Source organism: Pagrus major, chromosome 15 (assembly GCF_040436345.1).
Source record: "Pagrus major chromosome 15, Pma_NU_1.0".
Taxonomy (NCBI): Eukaryota; Metazoa; Chordata; class Actinopteri; order Spariformes; family Sparidae; genus Pagrus; species Pagrus major.
In genome coordinates, this window is record NC_133229.1 from 12,347,287 (window position 1) to 12,354,765 (window position 7,479).

Genomic DNA, 7,479 nt, shown 5'->3' on the forward strand with positions numbered 1-7,479 from the left:
ATGTCAGTAGTTCAACCATTGCAGCTTTAACATTTCTATAAATACATTAATAACATTTTCAGAAAACTGTCAGTATAGATGGAAGCTATGTTCCTGTTCCATCTGGGTATATTATATCTGAAAACTCCCATTAACAAGAGCAGAGGATTTACGTTTCCCAGGACCGATGCGGCAAATTCTCTCAGTGTTCACCAGATGTCTCTTATTACAGTGAAATTAAAGATCTTTATCTTATTGAGCTGCCGCCCTTTTTAGGAAATTAAGACAAAGTAATCATCTCACACATCTGGCACAGAATCTCATAATTTGTCCTTGTAATATCTTAATTAGTTTCCTAATATGGATTTACAAAATATTAGAATATCGTATCAGTGTCTGTTCTATTTTTCAACCACAGTGGGACATCCACAGAACTTCCCTCACCAGAGCTAATGAAAATAGCAATTTAAAGTATCCTCCTTTACCCAATATTTAAACATAGATGATATAGGAATGAAGTGGCAAATGCAGTTTTCCCTCTGTACTACTCAAAGCACACCACTAGATGTCAATCTTGTAACATTATACGCCGCAGCGGACTTTATTGAGAAACTGAGTCAAGTCTTGAAAGAGCTTTGTGATGCTAAATTAACCTTACAAAGAGTGGATATTACACCAAGGCATGTAGTAAACAAATCTAATATGCTTCTTTTATTATTTTTATTGCACATTATGGCGACTCAAAAAACTTCAAAACCTCTCTGTCAACAAGTGTTCATTGTGATAAGTCCAAAGCATGTGGCCCTGACTTCTGACCTTTTATTCTGACATTTAAAAAAATGCATTATATATTTCTATAAGAAAGCATTTCTGTTTACAATAAGTAATGTATTACTAACACTATACTGAAATACAATCATTTATAGCATAGGTTAGTTATGATATTAAAGCTCCTACATATCCATAGGTCATAGTCTGAATATTTTTGACTGGCAAGCCTCCTAACTGAGCGAACTAATGCTTCCATTTAGATAATGCCGTCCCACAATTTCCTGTGGCCCAAGTGTAAGTGCAGTCAGATTCTCTTAGAACCACAGGTGTCTTTATCCAATGAGTTCTCCTTCACATTTTGCAGCTTGCATTGACATCATCTTTTCTGGCTACTCGACTGAGAGCTCCCTCACTCCTTTGTACTGTTGAACCTGTTTGGGCAGGACAACATACACTGTTATCAGTTTGTGGCGTCACGTTATTTCAGGCTCTAAACAACCTGACAAGTGGACTAATCAGCAGGAGTAAGTGAAAACATGGGTGTGGATGTGCAGGGACTGAAAGTGTTGTATTGTGGATTCCCGGGTTCAGGCACCAATATGATGATAAATAGGTTTTATATTTATCTTCTTGTAATCAGCTTATAATGATACCATGTTATCTAGACTGTGATTTAAGGAGAGAGATTTAAAGTAATTATACAGTATGTTATTATTTGGCCATTGTGAATCAGTCATTGTTCAACAGGTGTAATTCAGACAACATGATGTCTGATGAGCAGCAAAAAAGAAAAAAAATCAAACTTGGCTTGTTGTTCCTAGTGAACAGTTGTTTCTTCAGGGCAATCTGTATCCTCCAAACAGAGGAGGATCTATTTGTGTAAGACTGCGTGGGCAATTGTTATTATTGTCATGGTTACAGTACAAGGAGATTAAGCCGATGGCTGTATCTACAAGTCACTAGCAAGAACACTGCATCGTCTAATGTGTTGTTGACTTGATGTGTATGTTTTTCATATCCCTCTTGTGATCATAGCAACGTAATTACAGCAAGCAATGCAATTATCTACCGAGAAATGCACAAAATTACCCCAACTTAAAGTGAGCCTTGGGGCTGTATGAATCACAATTATGGCAATTGTTGTTTATGTGTGTCCTTATGTCAATATCAGTAAGTCCTTTGATATATTTTAGTGACTTTATGTTTTGGTAAATTTCTGTGATATGTTTCTAACATCATGTCTGTTCTCAGTCAATGCCTAATGATAAAACACAAGTTTTGCTCAGAGCAGTCATTGGTGGTTTCACAAACGTAACCCCAGCCTGCAGATGGGTAAAGACAACAGTGAAAAACTGGGCTTAAGCCATCTATGTGCTCTTGGCCATTAAGACTTTCAGCAAAGGCCTTAAATTATGTAATGTGTGGATAGTGTTCTTTTCTTTCCAGTGACAACAAAAAGGTCAGAGGTCAGATGTCATACAGTGTTCATCCATAGAATGTATGTTAAAGCCTGTAAAGGGCCTGTAAAAGTGTTTCTGGCAAAGAAAACAATTCTTCAGCCAAACTGTATGCACACAAATGTAAATAAATCACTGTTTTTGACTTAAATTTGTAAGCACGTACAGCACAAAGTTCTAATGTGTAGTCATTAGAGATGTAAATGTAGTTCTGCAGCGCACTGTCAGAGAGTCTGTGCTGTGATCGCTGAGTGCTGTCTTTGACGTAGTGCCTACCCTGAACATGAAAAGACTATAGTTTTGTGGTTTGTGTGGGTTCTTTTCAACCCTCTCAATCAAACATGTGTCTGCCCATATCATCCATTGTGTCCTGTCACGTATAATGCTCATCTGTTGCGCAGATGGGAGCAGCGACTCGCTTTTCAGACAAAAGGAGCCCAGAGAAGTACCTCAGACTAGCTAACTTGTGCTACTCTACACACCTCTCTTCACTTTTATTTAGCTCGTTTATGTGTTCAGTGTCTTTTTATAGTACACAAGCAAACACTGATAACTACTTCAGTTAATTAAACAAGCATATACATTATCATTTCTTTGTATATGGCCCAATTAAATGCAAATCATGTAGTATCTTGCCAGTCTAAATCAGTTTTCTGAAAATAGACCAATTAAAGAAGCATATTATTCTTTTGATACCAGCAAAATTTTATTTAATTTAAAAACATATTATTAAACACATTATGAGCACATCAGGGTAGAATGTCTGGAATGGTGTTATTAAGAAAAATGAAAATAGGTGGTAGGCTACAGTAATTTGTTGCACCACATCACACAATATAGTGGTCATATTTAATCTAACATTATATTCATATTATACTTAGTTGTCTTGGCCCATTAATATTATTTTTAAAAAAAGATTAGGAAATAGGGAAATGTTGAAAAAGTTTTTATTGTTACACATGGCTGCTCCTTTAGTATGTATCTATCTAGCCATAGAAATGCGTCTCCTATGTGCAGCAATACAACAGTTTTAGGCTACTGGCATGTATGTCACAATCAGAGATTATAGTCTTATATTTTTATGCAGTAGTTGTTTCCTACAGTAGCTCTTATTTCTGGCTTTGTCACCTGGTTCATTCATGATTATAAAGTCGCCTCAAATCTGTAATTCATCTGTAAGAGCAATTTGTCATGAGATGCATTGTGATGTACTAAAGTGAATATGGTGGTTTACTGTGTGGTACTCTGTTTAGTCTACATGCTTCGAATGGGTTTGGGGTTGGATTAAAAAAGCGTCACACTGTGAGTATTCTTTTCCTGCAGGATTCCTGTGGGTTATAGCTTTGGCAAAATTTGTTGCAGCGGCTCCCTCTGTTTATTTTGCTCTATTTAATAAAGCCCCCATCCAACATGTCTCTTCACACCAGAGCGTGCCTGCTTTCTGCCTGCTCAAAGCAGCAGGAATTCCTTCCTGATCGCTGGCTGAACTCGAGCTGAATAGATTTAGTGTGGATAGATGTTCAGCATGTTCAGATGTTCAAAGCATACGCACAAAAGTCATCCAAACCGTTATGGCTGCTTTTCTGTATCAACAATTTTCTTTGCAGGATAATTCTGCTCAAGTAATGTCAGTCTGTTCCTTCACATTTCCTTTTCCCCCCAGCACATAAATCCTTTTAGTGTTTTTAACTTGGATTTTTTTCTTTGTTTTATTAGATAAAAGACTAGAGCAGAAATAGAAAGGTGTAAATCTCTTTAATTCCATTGTATTTCAGGGTTTTTAAGATTAGTCAAAGCATCATGTGTCCCCTCTGACTATGCAAATATGCACAGTAAAGCATTACTCATCCAAATGAGCATATATCAAGTCTGCCAGATGCCAGACTAGGATAGTTGAGGAGAGATGAAATTCCACAGAAAAAAATGCTATCACAGAAACAAGATTGCTCACTCTCCATGGTCTTGGATGCACGACCCACTTCTGACCTCCCATCTATGCCATAACGCCACAATGCAATACAAAATCCATTATCGGTTTTCAAGAACACATTCTAGTTCTTACTTTTCTGTTCACTCTGAAGTTTTGATTTTAAGGTAATGATGGGGCATCGTTACAGCTACAGCATAGCTCACTTTGCGTCACAAACGTTCGCCTGCATGAGTGTGAGCTGAAGAAGGTCTTGAATGAATCACGTCTGCAGTCTGTGTGGTCATGACAGATAACGCATCTGTTAAAACTGAACTGGCAGTTTTCCTCTGTACACCGTCAACAACAGCAAGAAGTTTACACAGAGATTCGATGGCATGCGATATTACAGCCGGCCCCTGAAGGCGAGTTGGCCCCTCTTCAGCTCTCTGCACCCTGGCCCCGGTTCTCTCCCTCCCTCCATTAATTGCTCAATGGCACTCTTTCATCTCTGTTGACTTGATCCAAAGAAAACAACATTACACTGAACATTATGATGAAAGAATGTGCTTGTTTTGGTCCACCCATAAGACTTCTGCTTGGACAATAAACATAAAAGGGCCTATTTCAGATCAGTTATGATATTGTCTCAGATGATCAGGGGATATGAGCTGAATATATATTTTTCTATTAGTTTGTTGTATTCTTTTGGGTTATTTCTTAATGTTGCACAGCACAAACAATATAGTGAAACAGTACAGCTGCCTTTGCATTACAGTCTGAGATAGGAAAAGTGATAATCTGACACTGCAAAACAGAAAAGCAAATATACAAGAAATAAACACTGAAGGTGAGGAGAAAATGACTTACTAAATCTTGAAATAAGTTGGTTATTTATCATTAAAAGATTAGGATTGGTGGAGAATGCAGGTTTTTAGATCACATTACCTGTGATCAGACAGCACAGTAATACGTGAAATATACTGAATATAAGCAAATATTACTTTTCTTAGGCACACTGAAAAATAAAGACACAAGAAGGAACTAGAAAAAATCACCAGTTTAAGTGGAAAATAACTGAATTATAATTATTATGCTGTTACTCGAGATGGAATGCGGCTTCACTCTACCACATTTAACTTGTTTACCAATAAATGGTTCAATTTTAAGATTTTATGACTAATCAAGGCTTAAAGTGAATATCCACGATCAAATTGACCATGAATTCAAAGATAGAATCTAGTGAATAACTTTGAAAACAAGATAATTAATCACATATTTCCTAATCTAAGATTTTAAATCTTGGAAGCACAGACCTTTGTGCAGTGATACAGGCTGTCATTTTATTCAAAGAGTAATTTAATGTCTAGAAGAACCTTGAGAAAGAAGCAGTAATCTTTGCCTACTGATGTCCAAAGATATTGAGAAATTCTGTGTCATATCCTTTGCAGTTCACTTCTTTTCACTATAAAACATCTTTCATGTGTAGATTGGGAAAAGTTAAAAGAGGAAAATGGCTGGAGAGTTAACTGCATGGAAGCAACTGGCTTGTAAACTCTTCTGAAGTTTAAGAGCCAATCATAGTCACGAAGGCTGTGTATTTGTCTGTGTCTGAAGCAATACTGAGTCATTCTTCACACTGAGGCAAGAACTGAATGTCTTTCTTCAGGGTTTAATTATCAGCTGCCCGACAGGCTCAGCACAAAATTGTCAGAATGGCCATATCTTGGGAATTGCACGTCTTATTCCTTTCCCTACCCCTTGTTCTGGAGGAGGCAGCGTAATTATTGTGGGCATGATTTGCAGCTGTGAAACCTAAACTTGCACTAAAAATACCTCTTGGACGAAAGATGGCCTCTGATTAAAAAGTTCTTAGTTGTGTAAGTTGACACACAAGGTGCAATTTATTCAAGAATGTGCAGCAAAAAGACAACTGAAGGAGAACACTGTCAGTGTGAAAAAAAGTGTGGCTCATTGGAAAGATGTACCCTCGAACTTATAACAGTGTGACAAATGGCCAACTAGTGTATCTTTCTTCTTTCCCATCAGTGTTTCTATAGACTTCGGTGGTTGACAACATATGTGCACATTTTCTATTTATTTGAAAACAGGGAGAGCGAGAAAGAGAGGGATGCATGCAGGAAAGCTCCATTCCCTGGACTCAAACCAGGGATGTCACAGTTATATGGCATTAACCTCAGACCATGGGGTCACTCAGGAAAACATTTTTTAATTTAACACATGTAGTTAGTGGTTTTTGGTGCTACCCACGACAATCCAAGACAAAGAGACTGTTTTTATTCTCACCATTATACATTGACATTCAAAGTCAGACAGTACAAGGGATATCAATTTCCTCACTGTCAGCAGCCAATAGTCTGCAGACATTTTGACGACATAGAAAAAAGCACAGGTGTAACTATTAACATTATTGATAGCCTAAGTGGAGCTGAGCTATAATTAACAAAATGAGTTACACTTATGAGTTTCCTGCTATGACAAGACAAAATCTCTGCAGTGAATAAGATTTACTTTGTGTTTGAGTGAAGTCATGCAGCTGCCATCGCAGTCACAACTTTATTAGGAATGATTCGATCAGTTAGCTTAACTGACAACTGTGTAATGAAATTTACACACGATATAAATCAATGCAGCCCCTCTTAATTTCACAAACCAGGCTAACAAATCATTGCTCTGTTATGGCTGACAACCATGGTAATAAGTTAAACTGTCACAAACTCAATTTTCTCCTTATTTGATTAAGTAACATGAATAATAATAAACAAGCTTTCCTCCAGTGAGCAGTAAGTGTAGACTCTTCATATTATAGGGACTCCGTATATTTTTCATATGAGCCTTTTATTTCATGTTTTGTCTTAACAATGATAAAGTTAGACGATTAGCTTATTATCAAGTGCATTACTGTCAGTAGCTAAACAATAAAAGGCGAGATTAATTCTGATGAAAACTGGGTCTGTGGGTTGACCGCCGTAATCAGGGCACTACTTCTGGAGAGACATGTTTGTGTAAAAAGTTAGGTCTAATTTTTCCATGTTGTGAGCACTACAGACACATACTTTCATCTCCATTGCACTGACAGATATCTCAAAACCTGGGCAAATAAATTCAAAATATAAATATACTAGGAGGGGTAAGAAAGAAAACACAGGCCAATTCTTTGCAATTTGGATGACTGACCCTTGAATTATAGGGCTGTAATTTGTAGTTTGAAATTAAAATTAAAAAAATCTATGCTTCTCATTTTTTGTTAACTCAATCATTTAACATATGAACTGATGATGATGTGCAAATTGTCACAAAACTTCGTTTTCTGCTTCATCTTTCAGATTCATAATTACATATCTT